The 19,293-nt window shown below is 47.8% G+C and overlaps 1 long non-coding RNA gene across 1 annotated transcript; it reads left to right on the forward strand.

The window, feature by feature from the left end:
* The first annotated feature begins 2,488 nt into the window (after positions 1–2,488).
* Positions 2,489–15,046, forward strand: LOC130600239 (uncharacterized). The gene is made up of 2 exons (XR_008972404.1): positions 2,489–2,908; positions 13,389–15,046. It is a non-coding gene; the product is annotated as an uncharacterized LOC130600239 (long non-coding RNA).
* The last annotated feature ends 4,247 nt before the right edge of the window (positions 15,047–19,293 follow it).

The following is a 19,293-nucleotide window of genomic DNA, read 5'->3' on the forward strand; positions in this document are numbered from 1 at the left end:
GGGGGGGAAGAGCACACCACCAAAGCCAAAAATAAAACCCCAAAGAATTTCCCGACGCCCCCCAGCCCTGAAACACCAAAATCAAATCAATCACTCCAGCATTACAGCAGAGCAGTTCTCCTCTCACAGGGCAGGCAGGAGCCCTGTGGAAGGACAGGGCTGGGATACACAGCGACAGATCGGGGCTGGGGACCCAGGGGTGGCGGTGGGGACCTTTCCTTGACTTTATTTGCAGTTTGGCGAAAATTAAGCTGACAAACCCGTTCGGAGCTTGCTGTAAAAGTTACACATTTTTCACGTAAACATTCAAGGCAATTGCCTTTCTCTAGGATGTGTCATTTCCTGTGTAGCTATAATAATATATTAAGTAAAGGGATAGCCACGAATTTACATATTTACATATGTATAGACGATGTGCCTAGGAAAGCTGGCAGGATGTTGTATATATACCACAGCAGAAAGCATTTTGTTAAAAAGTTTGGGAAATGACCACGTTGAAATAAGAAACATGCTTCAAATATTATTGGCATTCAAGACAAGGCTGGCAAGGAAAGATTTACAGGCGAGTCAGTGTGGAACAGGAAAGCTGCTGTGTTTAAAGATTCGGGGAGGTGGATGTCATGCTCAGGACACAGGTCACCACAAAGAGCTACAAAACCAACTTGGTTCTTACCTGGTCCCCAGGGGCTTTGTTTTACTCTGAATCGTTCAATGCTAAACATTTAGCAGGGCAGTCCTGGGAGACTCTCTGGCGACTGATAGCGAGCTGAAGGAATGAACTGCGGGGATATAGGGGCTCACCTTTGCTCCAGGAAGGACATCTTCCCTTTTGCTGTAAGATATCTACTTTTTTTTTTCCTCCCCAGCAGTAAAGTGTCAAACCCACAAAGGAAGCGATATAATTAGTGCTGGTACCTACTACAAACTCGGAGCTCTGAAGGAAGACCAGTGCAGCTTTTCAAATGGCTACCATTTTGAAATCAGAAAAACATTTTCTAACAGACAGAAGAATCCCTCTTGAATCCCCCCTGGCCCTTTTGAATTCACGCCCTGCCTTACATCAAACGCTTTTTTGCTGATTAACTGCACAATCAGGTCCCTGCAGATCAGGGGAAGAATGGAGAAGAGAAAAGCAACCTCTTTTCCAGAGAACAATACCATTATTTCAGCTCCATTGGACAGGAATGTGTGATTTCACAGCCCACTGCCCTTCTCTCCCATCTCCAAAAACACTGCCAGAGATCCACTGCTCCAGGTCCCCACCCATTAGTACCCAGACCCAGCATTTACAACTTGGGTTCAATATTTGTGCTTGGGGGGCTATGCCCATGCACGCAGATATATATGGAGAAAACATCCAAATCAGAACCAACTCCCAAAACCAAGAATAGATACAAAGGAAGTTTACTTTATTTTTAAAAATAGCTAATATCCTTTTTCTTGTATAATATAAAACTCTAGTTCACACACACACAAGTTGTATTCTGGGGGTAAATTTGGTAGGAAGTTAGTTAACAAATGAAAAGAAAAGGTACTTTAAAATTAAAATCGTTCAACAGATGAGAGGAAAAATATAGTATTTCCCAAAGACAGATTGTTAATAAAATACCAGTAAATCTATTTAAGAAACGATTTGAGAAGCCTTCTTGCCCACAGCAGTGTGTTGCTGTCTCACAGTTCACCCAGTGCCTTTGCTCTTAAGTTTGTCTCATTGGAGTATGAAAATATTTTCATTTTGCAAACATCTGTTGAAATCAGTTGTTGAAGATCTGATTCCACAAGAGGAACCGTGTCCTTTAAAGGGGAAGCAACCGCCCAGTTGTGATTTTGTTAATTAATGATATAGCAGAAATCTTTTCAGAGAAGAAACTCACCAAGACATTCCCCTCTGAGAGACTCTCAATGACTCTCCCAGTCTTTGTTCAATACTTTATCAACGATTCCTGTGTTTTACAATTTGCAGGGCAAGAGGAATACCACGGAGCTTCCTTCCCTAAACCTTCAACTTTGATATCGCCCGATTTCAACCCAACCGCGCAAACCAAAGGGAAAGCTCTCGTTGTCATAAAGCGCACTGAAGTGACCTGGCGTGTTTTAGGCGCTCTCAGTTCAGACCCTACCTGCCTTGACGGGGTGCGCGGCTGCGGGAGGAGCGGGCGGGGAACGTGGCGGCCCCGCAGCTGCCCGCCAGGTCGGGGGAAGCGGAGCCACTTCTCCCGTGGGCACGGACCCCCCCCCCCCCTCCAACCAACCCTCTCCACCTCCAGCAATAATTACGCTCCTAAATGTGACAACCGTAGCTGTTTGTTTTGCCCGGGCAGAGCTCGCTTTTCGACTTGCGGGAAAGAGGGTGAGCTTTGAAACCGAAATAGAGGCAAAAGAGCTGCAACCTCTCGGGCAGGGCAGCCCCCCCCCCCCCCGACCGCACCGATCCGGGCCGGGCCCGCTGGGGATAAGGTTTGTTCCCCCAACACCAGCGCTGCCGAACAAAAGGGAGAAAGAGAGAGAAGATAATATTTGCTCAGGTCCCCCCTCTGTTCGCCTTTGATTTATCTGTTTACAAGCGGGACCCCCTCAGTTGAAACAAAAAATCAATGAAAATGTAGTTGGAGAAAAGGCGGGCAAAGTCCTGAGAAAAAAAAAAAAAAAAGAAATTTGTGAATGGAAGAATGTGTTTGTGCATTCATTGTTAAAATAAAGAGCGAGCCGTGACGTGAGCGCCCGCCAGCCAATGGGCGCAGGGATAATATTTTTAAATATCCTCCCCGGGAGCCAATGGCGGAGGAGGTGGCAAAGACTAGCGCAGGGGTGAGCCAATGGCGGGGGTGGTATGCTAATGAGGAGTTGGTCAGGCAGGAGCTGAATGTCAACTAGTCAAAGATGGAGGCTGGAGCGGGGCGGCCATGAGGTTGGTACCGGAGGATTTGCCCACGCTGGGATCGATCAGGGACACCCGCCGAGGCGCGCCCGGGGCGGCGGCGGCCGGCGGCGCGGGGCGGCGGGAGGTGGGGTCCGAGGGGTGCGGAGCCGCGGCCGCTCTCACCGCCTCTTTTGCGCCTCTTTTGGCAACTTTCCCCCCCGCCGTGCGGGGATCCGTCCCTCCCGCCGCCAGGTACCGTGCAGCGAGCGGGGCCCGCCGGTCCTGCCGCCGCCCGGGGGCCGCATCCGCCTGCCCGGGCGGAAATGGCGGGAGCTGCGGGCCCCCCGGGCGGAGGGGGCGTGGGGTGACGGCGGGGCGCGCCGCGGATCTGACAATGGCCCGCGGGGCTAGCGGTGGCTGGGCGGGCGGCCGAGGGGCGATCCCCCCCCGGGGCAGTGAGGGCGCGGGGGGGGAAAGCACTACGAAGAGAGCGGGGCGAAGCGAGGAGCGGGGTCCGCTCGCCGGTGGACCCCGCGCCCTCGTCCCGTGCGGGGGCTGCCCGGCGGGGCCGCGCCGCTTCCCGGCGAGGGCTGCCTGCGGCGCGTGCGTTGCGGGAGCCTCTGGCTCCCCCGCGGTAAGCGGAGCGGTTTCCCGAGCGAAGTTCTCGCTGGTCGGTTTGCTCTCTGGCGTGCGATCGATATGAGGTGTTGAAAAGAGCCGGCGGCCGGAGCCGCCTCGGGCGGCAGCGGGGCTGGGAATAAAACTTGGGAGCGTTAGAAGCGGCGAACAGCGGTGTGTGCCAGCGGAAATAGAGCGGGAGAGGGGCCGGGGGGTGTGCGCCGTCCGTGCGGCTGGCCGGAGGAGCACTGGAGAGACGGCTGCTGGCGGGCTTGGCTGCACATCTCTAGATAGTGGTGAGCTAATTTATTTTTAACCCTACTCTCTCAAACCTTTCACCTTTGCAAACTCTTCTAAGGAATGGAGTGTGGCCCCATCCTCCTAGCCGGGCCGAGCCCGCGCCCCTAGCTCCGCCGGTCTGCGCTTCCCGGGCGGGTTTGCCTGTGCCCGGAGCCGCAGAGCTCCGCCGTGAAAACGCGGTTCCCGCTTCGAAACGCAGGAAAGATCCTGTCTTTCTAGACAACATGTTTTGCTAAAAGATCCTGTTAGAGAACACCCCTCTCTTTTTTGCTTAAAGCCCCGACGAGCGAGGCAGTTAAGTCACATGCTATCTCCAGCCAGTATTTATATTGGCTTAATATTTAAATCTCGTAAAACTAATGCTTTGCTTAAATAGTGTAGAGTTTTTGCAATAAACCAGGGTGCGCAGCCCAAAGTGTTTCTTTGGCATTCTTGCACTTTGCCCCAATTCCGCTCCGTTTCCCTCCAGTGTGTGGTCTTCGAGTTGTGTAAGGAAAGGCTGTACCCTGAGCACAGACCTGGGGCTCGAGAGCCCAAAAACTTCCTAAAGTTTACAGCACGTTCTTTCTTCTAGTTGTTTTCTCTTTCTTTCTCATCCTTCTTCCTTTCTTTCTTTCTTTCTACATTTCACTTTTTCTTTTTTTCTTTTTAACATTTCCAAACTAGCCGAGAATTCTGTATTAGAGCTAAATTATTGAACAAAAAAAAGGAGGAAGCATTCAAATTAAAGCAAAAAGTAAGAATGATCTAATTCAAGATTCTAACTGAGATTGGACAATTCCAAATCAAATGGCTTTGTTAATATTGCTCTGAAAATCTGACAACTAGAATTCATTTAGAGCATTTTCTAGCTTAGCCCCCCCCCCCCAATCAGTTTAATTCATTTTAGCATTTGCTCTGATTCTCACTTGTCTATACAGTTTATGGAAAGTTGCTTTCAAGTTTGGATTTCTTTGCATCGAATTTCTTTGCATTGTTTGAAGTTTGAAATAAAAGTATTTTATGATTTCTCAAGCGATTCTTATTTAACAAATAGTTACATTTTCCAGCTTTAAGTTTGAAATTGTTTAGAGAAACAAATGGTAAACAGTTGGCAGACTAAAGACTAACAAATTGACTTTTAAATGTTACTTATTGCTAAAATTATTTGGAATGTCTGATTTTTAATGATTAACGGATGTTTTTTCCTTACTACCCATATATCCTTTCTGAAAAAGGAAAAATTACAACAGTAATGTTTTTATGGTGCAAGTAGATGATTTTTAAAGGTCTCTCACTCGTGGGTGGCAGTTGGTTTGGAAGCTTGTTTAGATGCTTGTGTAAAAGAGCAAGACTTCCCTAGCAATTAAAACCAAATAATTTAAGCTCCTACAAGCATGTGTATAATAAATAGCAAATATTGTAGCAGACAATTCAGGTGAAAGCAATGGCAAGGATATGAACATCTCCTCCGTTGTGTCTTTAAGATCACATTTAATTCCATTCATTACACCTACTTCTGTACCATACTGGGGTGCTGAACTGCCAGGAGGACAACCCCAATTCCGGTCTTTGCTTTCATATGCTCTAATGCAATACATTCACCATTGAGAAAGAAAGAAAGAAAAAAGTCCCTAAAATAAGCTTATCTAAATTCTTGCTGAATTTAATTGGAGATGAAGTTGTGAAATACTGAAATCTAATTTTAAAGAATGACATTGAAACCATGTGGTTGTTGAAGAAACTCCTTTTTTTTGACTGTAACAAATCTGTTTTAGAGTAAATCATGCATAGAAGGCCATCACTTGGAGAAGTTTCTAGCTGATTTATCATTTATTTTGGAAAGTCTCTGAAGTATGCTGTTGTCCAGAGCCCTTTTTCTGTTGTACTACTGGCAATTATGATGAGCAGTGCAATATTAAAAGGGCATTGGCTGGCAGAAACATGACCCCCTTTAGCAGCCCACCCTCTTCAGAGTGGGCAAACAACCCTAAAATAGATGCCTCCTCCAGTGTATTTATGCACGTGTGTGAAATAAGGTTTTATACATGTGGGAGTGGTTTTAAATAAGGAGAGAGATTCTGGGTGCTGCATTTTTAGATGTCTTTCTATCGACATGGGCTGGAATGATTTAAACACATCCTATTTAAAACATAAGCTCCAAACATTTCTGGGAGCTTTCAAGGCATCACATTACCTGCTTTGTTTACTTGTAATTAATTATTAATTTCTACACACTTCCAACAATATCTACATTGAAATTTTATAAGGATTCCTTTATAGTTTTTGCCTTGATAGAAACTTTCCCCTATATGTTTAAGGTCCCTGTGTCTATAGGGATTTAATGTTGTTGATTTGTTTCTGTAGTGTTTCTACTCTGATTTTTGGGTGGTGACACACACAGATATATGTGAGATGGAAGCACAGGCGCTAGGTATTTTTGTACACAAGTCTCATTTCTGTAACGTTTTCCATAGTAAATCAAAGTACTGTGTATTTATACCACTCTATATATACACACACATCAGCCTTTTGCATCTGTACTGGTCAACCACCATAAAACACGCAATACAAATAAGAAAACTTCTGAAGACACAGGAAAGGGCTGGCACTGAAGAGATTTGTTTGAATGGTGTAGTTCAGATTCATTGACTGGCCAATCTGGGCTTTATGGAAACACATACATTTGGGGATGCTGAATTATGGCCCTTGTTCCTTTCTTCTCCATTACTGTAGCAAAATATTTGATTGTATAAAACCTTTATAACGTACCGTGCCTCAATATACTGGGCATGTAGCAAAAGACTGGAATGGTTTGTTTAACAAGCCATACTAACAGTGGTCTTTCTCTACCTCTCTCTCTTCCCCCCTCCCTGTCATTTTTTTTTTACTAACTTTTTGTTGTTAGTTTCCTTTTTTCCCTTTTTTTCTTTTCTTTTTTTTTTTTTTTACCTTGTCTAATTACAATTGCAAATAAACTTTGTCATGCAGAGTTTTATTGGGGCTAAACATAAAAACGTTATTGTGGTTAACACTGTAATGTAACAGTCCCTTACAAAAGGATGCAGGGACAGCTGTGCAGAACGTGACAGTGGCTGCTGGTATCGCTGGCTCTGACAATGTTGCACTACTGTCTGCACAAATAAAGCAGTGCAATAATATTGTCAAAGCATTTGGTTCCAGTCCTAATACATCCTTTATGATCAGTTACTGTTGCACACCCAGTCCCTGACATTATGGGATTCTGTAGTTATTTAATACATTTTAGCAGGGAACCAGCCCCCTCCTCCGATTTCTTCCCCCCATCACAAAGGCTCCAGCGAGCATTACAATGTCAAAATCATGTAGAAAATGCTTTAAAAACCCAAAACAAAAGCCAAATCCCGACACATGTGTGTGTTTGTTTGTTTGTTTTGTGTTTAGGTTGCGTGGTCTGTGTGGAAATTCCTTGGGTTTTGTTCCCCGGGTTGACTGTTTCAGTGTGCAAAATGGATTGCCCTTTCTGCCACTAGCCTGGGTCTCTGTGTCCAAGTTGTAAAATAAAAAGCTGGCCTATTCACATTTTAAAGCCCTCTTGTCCTCCTTTAGAGCAATCTCCACCTTGAAAAATACCCTGTCTGGGTTTGAATATTTTCTTGCTTCTGTTTTAAAAATTAGAGGTTTATGAACCTGAAGATGTTATTGTTGTGTATAGAATTCAGTGACTTTAAGATATACACGTGCATTCACAGGCAATTTAATTTTTGCTTCCTCTTGATGTATTTTTCAAGTTCCATCGTATTTCACTTTTGGGGGAATTACTGTTAAGATTAAAGCAATATTGATACCTTCATTTTCATTAAAAAAAAACCCAAACAACTAGAAGGCACCTAAATAATAATCAATAGGCTTTGAAAGACAATCTTTCCCTGCACTTCCCAATAGCAACGCAGAGCGAGTCTGAGAGACACAGGGATGATGTAGGCCTAGGAACAGCAGTATTGCATTTGGAATTGATCTTTAAATAACAATATGTTGGTGACTGTCACTCGTGGTGCAGTTGGAGGCAGATGTGGTATTTTTGCCTGCAGCTGCTAAGAAAGGGGTTTGGAGGGCTGGGGGATGGGACCTTCCTCCCTTTTTTTATCCTGAAGCCTTGAGCTGTTACCTTGGGAGCAAAGGGTGGGGGTGGGGAGAGCCGTCATATTGGAAATCAAATCTAGGTAAAGGAGCGTTTCCAGCTTATACCACACATTCCAAGCCAGAACGGGGTGTGCTAGTGAGTGAGCCATGGGGAGGCAGAAAATGGAGGACCACATCCTGGGGGGGGGGGGGGTGTTCATGTCCTCTTTTGGAGGGATGAGGGGAAGCTGAATCCTCAGTAGCACACTCCAGTTCTTCAATGAACAAGGAAGCAAACAAAAGGCACCTTCTCAGTCCCTCTGTTTCTGGTGGGGAGCTGAAGCCTGTCTCCCTTTCACGCCCAGAGGAGAAGGCTAAGATCTCTGCACCCGAACCAGAGGCACTGTACTGGTGGTGGATACGGTTCGGCTTCCAGGCCTCAGTGCTGGTAACCTGAGCCGCCATGGCTGCCTTCTCCAGAGCTTTTCTTTTCATCCATCTCTGCATTGTAGCACGGTTGCCATTTTTGAGGGTGTTAAGGAATGAGGAGGCCTGTTTAGCTTTGGCACTTGGCCTCCTCCTCCTAATTTCTGAATAATTAAAAAGTAGGAGAGAGTGAAATCTCTTAAGGGCTGGGGGGGGTGTGTGTCCTCCCCCCACCATCAGTAAGAGCGCAAGAGTGACCAGAGTGGAAGCACGAGGGGCCCTTCGCTGCCCCTGACCAAGGAGGATGGGAAGGAGGGTGGACCAGTGGGAAGCTGGAAGCCACCCTGGAGCAGGGCAGTGCTTTGTTCTGTGTGTGTGCTCGTGGAGCCCATCAGCGAGTGGAAATATGTGCTAGTGAAAGCCTTGGTGGGGCTGATGCGGGGCTGTAAGATGGCCTCTCAGACGTGTGAGCCTGCCTTGTTTGGAGGTGGAGAAATCACAGAGGGAATAGATGCGTGCTTGTTTCCCTATATAAAGTTACGTCTTTAAAAATAATATGGTTGCCACACTTGAAAACCTCCCCTGGGCGTGGGGGGGATTTGAGGCTTCTTGTGTTATAGGGAAAGGCCTGTGCGGTGACAAGACCATGTCCCATTCACAGAGGGTGAGGGGACATCTTCTGTGGCCTCCTGCCGGGCACTAGAGCCCATGGAGGGCCTTTCCCTGATCACCAGCTCTTCTGCAGACAGGCTTCAGGGATGGGGGGTGGGCAAGGAAGGGGATCCCTGCAGATTTGGGCCTGGGATGGAGGTTCCACATTCCAAACCCTCCCTTCCCCACTCTCTCTTTTTTCTTTTTTTTTTATTAACCCTGCCTGGTTGAGGAATGTAACAGTAAAAAAAAAAAAAAAAAAAAAAAAAAAAAAGGCACTGGAGGAAAGCAAAAAAAAAAAAAAAAAGAGAGGGGGGGGATTCGGAAGCAAAGGCCCCTTCAGGAGTCTGTATTTGTGCAAGGGAAACCATTTGCATGTGTGTGGAGATGCCAGAGTTTGTCTCCAGTTGGGTCGGAGGGGGAGGGCGCGGGAGGAATGCGGGGAATCAGGTCGGGCTGCGGGGGGAAGGGCTTCGGCAGAGCCTCCATCCTGTTGTTGCATAAACTTGTTAAAAGAACCCCTCCTCTGTGGAGGCAGCACACATAGGGTATTAGTGTGGTGGAGGAGGCCAGACCTGCGCCCTGGCTACACAACCAATTGGAGCGGAAAGTGAAATCAGATGGTTTAAGTTTTCAGAGGGATTTTTTTTTTTTCAGGGGGACGTTTTGAGTCATTGCATTGAGCGCTAGAGCTGTGTTAAGGTCGCTCCTGCTCTCGCTGCTCTTGGGTGGTTTGGGGAAGGGAGGTGGCCGGGGGGGGGACGACACAGGAGGTGCTGCTTCCCCTTGTGTGGTGCCTGGGCTGGGCTGTAGAGACTTGAGCTTGGGGCCCCCTGAGAACTCACAGCCCTGCCCTGAAGGCGAAGGATGGGCAGTGTATGGGCAGCAGTGCTGTGCAGTGAGGGGAGCCTGTCCCCCACCGCGGGGAAGAGTTATCTGGAGACCCTAAGACCAGCCCCTTATGCGCGCCTTCCCCAGCCAAGGCAACCACAAGACCTTCCACTTGCCCTGCGGTACACTGCAGGGCCAGAAGCAGATCGGCACTTCCAAGGTGATAGGGTTTAGCCCTATTTTGCTCCTACATTTAGTACTATAAGTCTTTCTTTTTTTCCTTTTTTTTTTTTTCCATCAGACAGCAGAGCGCTGGTAAACACCATGCAGAAAAGCCGTATTGTGGGGTTACAAAGTCTAGGCTGTTTAAGGAGCTCTGTCATTCCTTTTAATGGAGCTCACTGACGCAGATCTGGCTTCTGCCAGCCGAGGAAATATTGCTGCTGAGAAAAGGGTTATTGAAACCCACAAACTAAATATTATAAGCAAGAATCAAATGACAGGACATTCTGGAGTGTAATCCCTCCTGATTTCAGGAGAAGGGGAACGTGTTGGTAAGTGGCCATGGGTGACAGAATCCCCAAGCTCGGTGAGTGAAACGCTCTTGGGAAGGTGGCGTTTTCAGAGAGGATTATCAACCCTTACTCTCTGGAGTCTCTCACACCTGGACAAGTTGACTCTTGCATGGAAGCAAGAATCCCCTTTTTCTCTGGATGGATTTGTACAAACTTGTTGGATAGACTTAAGGAGCCAGGACTGGAATGCTAAGAATTTTCTCTCTCTTAAAAAAAAAAAAAAAAGAAAAAAAAAAAAGAATTAAAAAGGCAACACTTCCCAGCTTTAAAACAATGATAAAATTATTAAATAGAAAACTCTAAATCAAATCTCAGCCTACAGCTGTTTCCAAAGTGTTTGCTCTGACCTTTGGTAATGGTGTCAATTCTGCTGCAGAAAACATATTGTAGACTATATAATGTATTTAATTGCGAGATGGCTTTTAAATGGTCTCCTTTCCTCAGGCTAGCAAAATGGCTGTGGCCAGGGAAGCAAGGCTGGCCTGCAGCTCTGCTGCCCTGTTATGTTTTGTGAGGTTGTGACTGAGAGAAAAATTTAAACAACCCGATTGCCCCAAGTGGCATCTTTAACCACAAGAGAAACAAACAAAAAAACAGCAACAAAGGGAAGGGGAAATGGCTCCCTAAACCAAGCAGGGAAGACAGGGTCTGATCCCACAAGGAGCAGAGGCCTCTGAGCTCCAGCGAGTCAACTCACTACTTTATTTATCTCAAAGCTTCATCGCAAGGACACTTCCAGTCTATTTGTCTGCTAACATCAGAAAAGGGCGGCTTAAACATACAGCAGTGACTGCACTACAGTAAAAGATTCCCCCCATCACACTGCCAAAAAAACAGCTTCCATTATTGAGCAACATATAAAGTGTTATTTCCATACTAGTCTGGGTGACATTTCCATTTAGTTTCTATAACTGTGATTAAAGCCGAGAGAGGTTTCTAAACATATCTAGAGATGCTGAGCCTCCTGGTGTATAAATAGCATGCATTTCATAATCTCGTGTTTAAACGTTTATTTTAAAATAACCCCCATATACATTCCAGAGGCTCCCTGCTATAGGGCATGACATGACCCAGGATTTGCATATTGTTTGCAGACTGGGGGAATATTATTGAGTCAGTCCTGATTTTTCTTGTCTTGTTAGAAAAAAGAAATAGGGGAGGCTGGGGAGTCCTGTGCCAATACAAGTCCACTTGGAGATAAGGAAATTTTTGAGACACATCTAGGCTCTCAGCACAAATCCAGAAACATAAAGTAATGTAATTGCCTTTGCTTGGAACTTAAATTGTGGCTGACGTTTCTAATTACATCCTTTACCCTCTCCTGCCAGTTGTAGCTTCTGCAACTACTGAAATGCTTAAGTTGTGTAGAAATTGTTAAATGGTGCTACACACACACACACACACACACTATTGGTGCATTAGTAACGTCGCTTGATGTGCAGATTGTATGTTTCCACTGTAAACTTGCCAGTGGGTTTGTCTCTTGGGGCATTGGAGAAGTTAAATTGTGTGTATTAAGTTTAAGTCTTGTTTGAGATAACATCAAGGCTGAAGAGTGGAAAAGACATGGTAAACAATAAACAAAATAGAGACTGGACGGGAATAGATGGAAAGGTAAGGCTGAGCCTAGTTGAGTCTTTTTTTTGTGTGTGTTCTCAGTCCAACTGGATGTCTAGGTTTCAGGGGTAGTGGAGAAGCAGTGGCAGGATTAAACCTGAGGTTTTGCCAAGGTAACAAGAATACAGAAGTTTTATCAAACTCATTCTGAGCTGCTTACAGCCATCTCTGTGAACACAGCCTTTTAGTTAGCACAAGCAAAGGTTAATACAAATAAATAATGTGGAAAAAGATCCCTGTTTGCTTCCACAAGCATCACAAAGTATGGCGAGAAGGAAGGGTTGGGGCAGAATGGAGATTCTGTTTATCAGTCCATTAGGAAAACCACACAATTCAATGGAGTTTCCCCTGTTCCCCATTCTTTGTCATGTCCTTGGGGTTTGGCTGCTTTGGGCAAGTCAGGCAGCATCAAAGAGAATGCAGGGCTGCCTCACACCAGCATGCCAAATGCCAGGGATCTCCAATGGCAAAGACCAGATCAGTGTGGCGTGGATAAATTAGCCAGGACTCTATGAATTAGGGGATTGTCTCTCCATTACACTCCTATTTAATCCACTGGAAAGCAGGCTGAGGAAAGAGAAGCTTAAAGTGTCAAAATCGTGACCTGGTGTGGGATGACCTGGGAATGAAGTTTCCTTCCTCCTCTGGACTCTCAAGCATTCCTACGTGACAAATGCATTGGGGCAGGTTAACTGGGAGCCAGGTTGCAGAGCAAGAGCCTAAGTTGGCAGAGCACCTCTGAAGCTGGAGGTGTCTTGCTTGGCCCCTCCCTGGGAATCATTTCTATGGCTGTTGGTGTGTTCAACACGAAGACAGCCCTAGCTGAAGATTTCTGTCCCTAGGACAGAAAGGGGGGGGGGGGAGAAAAAGCCAAACAAAACAAGCTAGGGCAAAACACGCGTGCGTCTCTAAACACTGTTTAATCTGTATGCAATAATGTGAAGTCAGTGCTGGAAAGCCAGCCCTGGAGATCCTGTTTCGCTTTCTAATTTTTGGTGTGTACTTAATCCTGTGATTTCCAATGAAGGGAGGGATATTTTAAAACACTGGGCTCTCCAAGTAGGACAGCCCTAGAAAGGAAGTTCTTTAAAGGTTTGATGCCTGTTAGTAAGAGGTTCAAAATCCAACTATCAGTTAATCAAATAAATATCACTTCCCAGCCTCTAACAGGTAACTGAGGTTATTAATAAAGGAGAAAAATTCACAGAGAAGAAGAATGTGAGAACTGGGGATGGAGGTGTCAAAACCTGGATAAAATCCACACTGCAGTTAAATATGCCCTGGGAGAAAGGGGTAGTGCCCATGCACAGATTCTGTGGGGTCAGAGGTTTACTCCAGTCCTGCATCCCCACCCTCCTGGGAGCACATGGTGCTGTGATCCATAGGGCAGTGCACTGCTTTCTAACTTTTTACCCCTTCCCCATTTGCAGGCATGGAATGAAGCTCCCTCCAGTCACCTGCTGCAAGACACATTATCCAGCTTCCTAACCTTAAGGATGAGACCCTATCAATATTGCCTCTGCTTTTGTGATCAGGGTAGTAGTGCAATATTGCTTATAGGGTCTTTTCTTTTGAGGGTTATTCATCACGGACAGAAGAAAGCCACAGCGGGAAAAAAATAATACTATGTGCCCATCGAGTTAAGGGAAAAGTTGTGAAATGCTGAGCGCTGTTAGATAGGCAAGTAACTGCAGAGATGGTTTTTGTGACAAATAATCGTGCTATTGTGGTGACTCCGGTTGTGAGTAATGGGCATATTTTTGATGCTATCACACGGGATTCAAAACGGCCTCTTGTCTAAAATGCACAGGAATGATTGAAACTGGAGAAACCCATCACGGCTCCATTTTAAAATAGTATGAGTCCCGAGACATTTGAAGGGTGCCTGTTTTACATAATGATGTAAACACCCACCAAGGGATGGGAGGAGATACATAGCCACACTTGCTGTTTCTGTGCCTGATCCCAGCCCGAAAACCGGTGGTGATGCGAAGCAGAGCACAGCACAAAGAGACAGAGGCTTTAATCCCAGTAACCTCGAAACAAAGCTCATGCCTCCGTTGGCGAGCAGGGCCCGCTAGCTACAGATCTGGGCTCAGCGGCCGGGCCGGGCGCTGCCGCCGGGGGCTGCTCCTGGGTGCAGCGGGGCTGGGGACGGCCTCCGGCCCTTCCCGAGAGCTGCGCACCGAGGTACGTGGGAACGGAGCCGGGATAGGGGTGTTCAATCTCCTCTGCTTTGTGAGGGATCAGCTGGGGGTTGACAGCAGCTGGGATGGCCGAGTGGGTGGCCCTGCCTTCCATTTCAGGTGGTCCCCGCGGTCCCTTTCGGGACCTCAGGGGCCCAGGGAAAGGGTTGGTGGGAGGGGACTGGAGGCCGGATCAGGGCGCGGCGGAGCAGCCGCTGCCGCGGAGCTTTCTGAGCCGGTTCCCCGGAGGCGCTTCTCCCCGCGGCTCGCCTCGCCTCGCCTGCCCGCGGGCGTGCAAGAAAGGGTCCGAAGCCCTACGGCGGGGCCGTGCCCGCTGCCTCCCCATTGAACGGCTGACCCTGCCTCTGCCCTCGGTTTAAATCCACCTCCCCAGCATCATTCTGGGGGGAGGCGTCCAGCTCGGGGACAAAGCCAGGATCGCCCCCCGGGCTCTCCCTCCGTGCACCCGGCCGGGCTGCAGGCCGAGGGGCTGCCGCGGCTGCTGGGCCAGCGCTGGGACCACCGGGCGGGCTGCCCCTCTTTCCCTGTTGCACTACTGTCACGGTCGCAGCGAGCAGTGCAATAATGAAAGGGCGTCAGTGCGCCGGGGAGCGGCGAGAGCCGGGGACGAGCCGGTGACAGCGTGCGGGGACGGGACGTCCCGCCGCCCCCCCCGAGAGCCACCTTAACGGAGGAAGTGGGGGGGTTCGGTTGTGCAACTTTCTTTGTTTAAACACGCAGCGGCGGAGCGTGTGCGCGCAGGGGCAGGGCAAGGTGAGCGGCTCCGCGCACCGCCCTGGCCTGGGCGCGCGGCGACTCCCGTCCCACCGGCCCCGGCGGAGCCCGGCCGTGACGCCCCTCCGCTGTGCCCGGCCAGCGGCAAATAAATAAAGTGACTCCTACGTCCCCTGTCGCTGCCTTTTCTTCCTGGTGGGTTTTCTTGCAGGTCTCCAGCCCCTCCCGCCTCCCCCGCAGCCACAAACCCCCTCGACAGGCTTTTGTCCGGCGATCCGGTGTGCTACGCGCCCGCTGGGATTGGTGGGGAGAGGTTGGAAACGCTAATAGGAAAACGAGCTTCTTCCTTCACTACGGAGCCCAAAAAACGGACTCGAGTCATGCTCTGATGCTGTGTTCAGCGATGGAGCACGGGTAGGAAAGCAAGCATGTGGGGTGGGAGGGTTAGGGTTTGCAATAACGGAGCTGAGAGCAGCACTCTGCATCTAGGAACTGTGCTTGGAAGGCCAGGAAATAGCCCTTTGATTATTAGTGGCCATGGTGAAATGGATACTTCTGTAAAAGAGAGCTGGTGAGGGGTATTTTCTTTGGCAAAGGACCTTTCCACTCTGGCCTTTTGAACCTGTGCTTCTCCCTGGCACTGTTTCTGCTTCATCATGACTTTTTGCAGAGGAAGGTGAATGCAGAAAGCAGGCAGGCTGTGGAAGAGGGGATGCAAGCTACTCCTGATGAAAAGGTTTTTACAGTCTATGCTTCATTTCCTATTTCTTTTGGATTCTGTCTTCTGTCCCTCACACACACAAGCAGATAAAAAAGCCGAATCCTTCCCTGCAGTCTTTCTCCCAGGGAAAAGTCAGCCCCCTCCCCAGCTTCACCTTCAGGCATTGCGCACACAAAATGGCTGCAGCAGCCTGTGGGTGGGCATGGAGAGCTCAGGAAGCCGCTTTTCTTTTTTCCCCACCCTGCCTGCCCAGGAAGCCCTTCTGCTTTTATTTTCTGTGGCATTTTGCTCTTGCATAGCTCTGTGCAAATCCAAGGGGGTCTCCTCTGTGTAATCTATGCATGGAATGGGAGCTGGGGAGGGAAATGGCCAGTTTGCATGAGAAGGGGACCTGTCGGGCCCCAGTGTTTATTTTTTTGCTGACCTTCTGGGGATATGGTCAGTGAGAGCTGTGACAGCTGCTGGAAGCGGCAGGGGCTTTGAAGATTGTGAAGGTTGTGACCTCGAGGCCCCTTTCCTCTCTCTGTCCCAGGAGCTGCTGAGTCAATCAGGGAAAAGGGGAGGTGAAATGGGGGCTGCTCTTTAGCCATTTTTCAATCGGTGAATGAAACAGGAAAGGACAAATGCAAGAAGAAAAAAAGAGCGATTACTTCCACTTTGGTGCATTACTGAGAAGGGGGAATCTCTCTTTGGCAAAAGATTATAACAATAATGGGAAACCACTGTGCTCCTAAGATCCAGCACCTTGAATAAAGGATTTAACTGGGCAAGGAGCTGATGGCAGATCAATAACAGTAAATTAGGGGAAAGCCTACAAGCTCTTCTTGCTTCAAAGCAAGAGGAAATCCACCTCTTATTTCCACCTGATACCAGCTCTAGATAAAGCAGCAGGAACACATTCTCAGTTGGTCTGCTAGCTCCCACCATCTCCTTGACCCTACACTAACACGTCTTCATCTGTGCTGAGCTCAGCTGAACCTTATGGCTGAGGTTGCAGAGGCCACTGAGACCTGCTGCACCACACATGCCAAAATAAAGGGACAAAGTGCATTGTGCAAGGCTCTATCCTTGATGTGCATGTGCTTTCAAATGGCTTAAGCTCCCTTGGCAATCCACAGCGCTGGGCAACCCAGGAGAGGGCCATCAGTCGGCACCAGAGCCCTCTCTAAGCCCAGTGAGTGGAGTTTAAGTCTTTTTCACTTTCTGGATAACATGATCCTATGGATTTTTCCTTTTAAAATAGTAATCAGAACAGCAAACAGAGCGCCTGGCTTCGGTTGACCAATACACAACAGAAGCAAGGAAGGCAAACAGCAGGCTTTTCAGTTAGTTTACACAGGGGGCACTTAAATACTGTATTGGTTACATAATACCATTTGGGGGTTGGGGTTTTACACATTCTTCTACTAAATATATCTATGAGATTTGTTCTAAAGTGATCAACATAAATCCAGACACAGCTTTAATGGGAAAACTCCTGTGATTAGACCCAATACCACTAGGTAGCTCGAAGCACATCTACTGAGGACTAAGGCACAATAGAATTTTCCCCTGGACCTGCTATTCAGCAGTGTGCTCATTCTGCTATGGTGGAGGGTGTAAGCTGCTCTAGAAGGGCTGCCCTAGACAGCAACTTCCCTGCAGGAAGCACAAGCTGCTGGGTTTTAGGGCCATATCCTGCCACCACTTCACATCCATTCCTCAGGATTCATCCCAGCACAGACTGAAGACAGGATATGTTCTGGCAATTATGACAAAAGTGCTATGCAGAGGAGGAGGCATGTGAAAGGAAAAATAAATCTAAATCCTAGCTGTGAATGATTATGGAAAAGGTATTCACTGTCAACTCCTCCAGAAAACCCCTTTCATGTAAAGTACGTAGAAGTATATTCCCTTCCTGACAAGCCCTCCAGTAAGCATCTTGCTCCCATCTAAAGAGAGTGGCAGGTGGCCTAACTGCTTCACTGGAGCCTTGACCATGGCATTATCCACCTAGCTTTTCAGCTGAAGACTGGGTCAATCTGTACACAACTTCTGAGATTCCTGCTATACCTTTCCTGGGAATGGCAGCTTCCCCAGGCAAAGCCTGGATCTAACAGCCCTGCTTCCCTGCAAAGGACCTGTCCCTCTGATCAGAAGTGAACAGATGGGAAGAAGAGTCTCAAGACATCAGAGCTTTAAAATCGTGCTCTTTAGTGTGTTGTCACCAGAAGCTCCACGGGCAAGGATCTCTGCCATAAGGAGCTCGCAGAACAGCGGGTGGGTGGCTAATTGAAAATGGAAGTTCCTTGGGGCAAACCAAAATAGTCTTTGTGGCACTGCATGGAACTAGGTACGACACGACATGACGCCTGGGTTCAGCATCAACCACTGACTCAGTACAAATCCTGCTTCCTCACTCACCTGGGAGGTGGCAGAGCTTGTAAACCTCCTTAGATCTTGTCTTGCAAACCTCCTTTGGCACACAGATCAGGTGATGATGATAAGCTGCTGTGCACAGTGCAAACTCAAATGTACCATTTTGTATGGTGTATGTAATAAGCCGAACACTTTAGAGTCACCTGCTACTACTACAGCAAATGACACACCCCTGCTTCCCTCAAACACTGATCTGCTGAGAAGCAACACCCTTGCCAGGAATCGCTACATCTTTGCAAAGCAGTTTGCCCAATCAAAATCAGTCGGGAGTTACAGCGAGTACCATCGCATAGGGCTAGAAGACAAACTGGTTTGTTCCTTCACAGTGAATCCCCATCATATTTCAGAACAAGTTTAGGGTGACAGCAATCTGGTTTTACACAGACCACCAGCAGAAAATTCCAATGCTTGGTTTTTCCTTTTACAGAGGTCACACCTTTAGCATACCTCTAGATTATTTTTTAAGAGGTCAAACAAAAGGGAGGCTTTTGCTCCTAGAACAACATTAAAAGACTCCCATCCCAAAGGAACAGAGAATCTCTAAACAGCCGTAGAAAAGTATGGAGGCCTCCTTCATGAGCAGCTGTTACAGACACTAAGTAAGAGCAAAGCTAAGGATTCCTCACTGCAACACCCCCAAACACCAAGTGATTCATTTAGGGCATTTATAGAAGCGTTTGGAGCAAGTGAAAGGGTAGTTTTGATGTTCTATTGAACCTCTGGACAAATTCTCTGATCAGAATCAATCCCCTTTTCCCCTCTTTTCCCTCTTCATGCAGAGGCATCCCTACTGAAAGGTGTTTACAAGAAAAACAAGCCAACACTCACATCCCCCTACCCACCCCTCCCCCCCAAAAAAACCCAAACAACCGAAAAAAAACCTCACACAAACACACCAAAAAACCCACAAAACACCAAAAATACCAAACGCCAAAATTCATCCTGCTCAAAACCAAACACACAAACAAAAACCCCCCCAAACCACCAAAAAGCAGGAGAGAATTTACAGAGGGGCGAGAGAATCAGGATAATATTTAAATCGGGAAAAGTGAAGGCGAGCTGTTTCCCGTTTGTACCCTGTATGAGGGAGCCAGTGGAGTAACGGGTCTTCCTCAAACCTCCACCAGCCGAAATGCCCTTGGCACCACAGCAGGACAACCCCTCGCAGTGGGTTAAACCAGCAGCCTCCCCCCCCGGCAGAGGAGCGTCCGGCAGCTCCGGCCGCAGGTTCTCTCCGGGCTCTGCTCCGCGCCCGCTGCCCCGACGGGGCGGGCA

Source organism: Pezoporus wallicus, unplaced genomic scaffold (assembly GCF_028554395.1).
Source record: "Pezoporus wallicus isolate ANWC-B61680 ecotype Strahan unplaced genomic scaffold, APGP_CSIRO_Pwel_v1 contig_6401, whole genome shotgun sequence".
Classification (NCBI taxonomy): Eukaryota; Metazoa; Chordata; class Aves; order Psittaciformes; family Psittacidae; genus Pezoporus; species Pezoporus wallicus.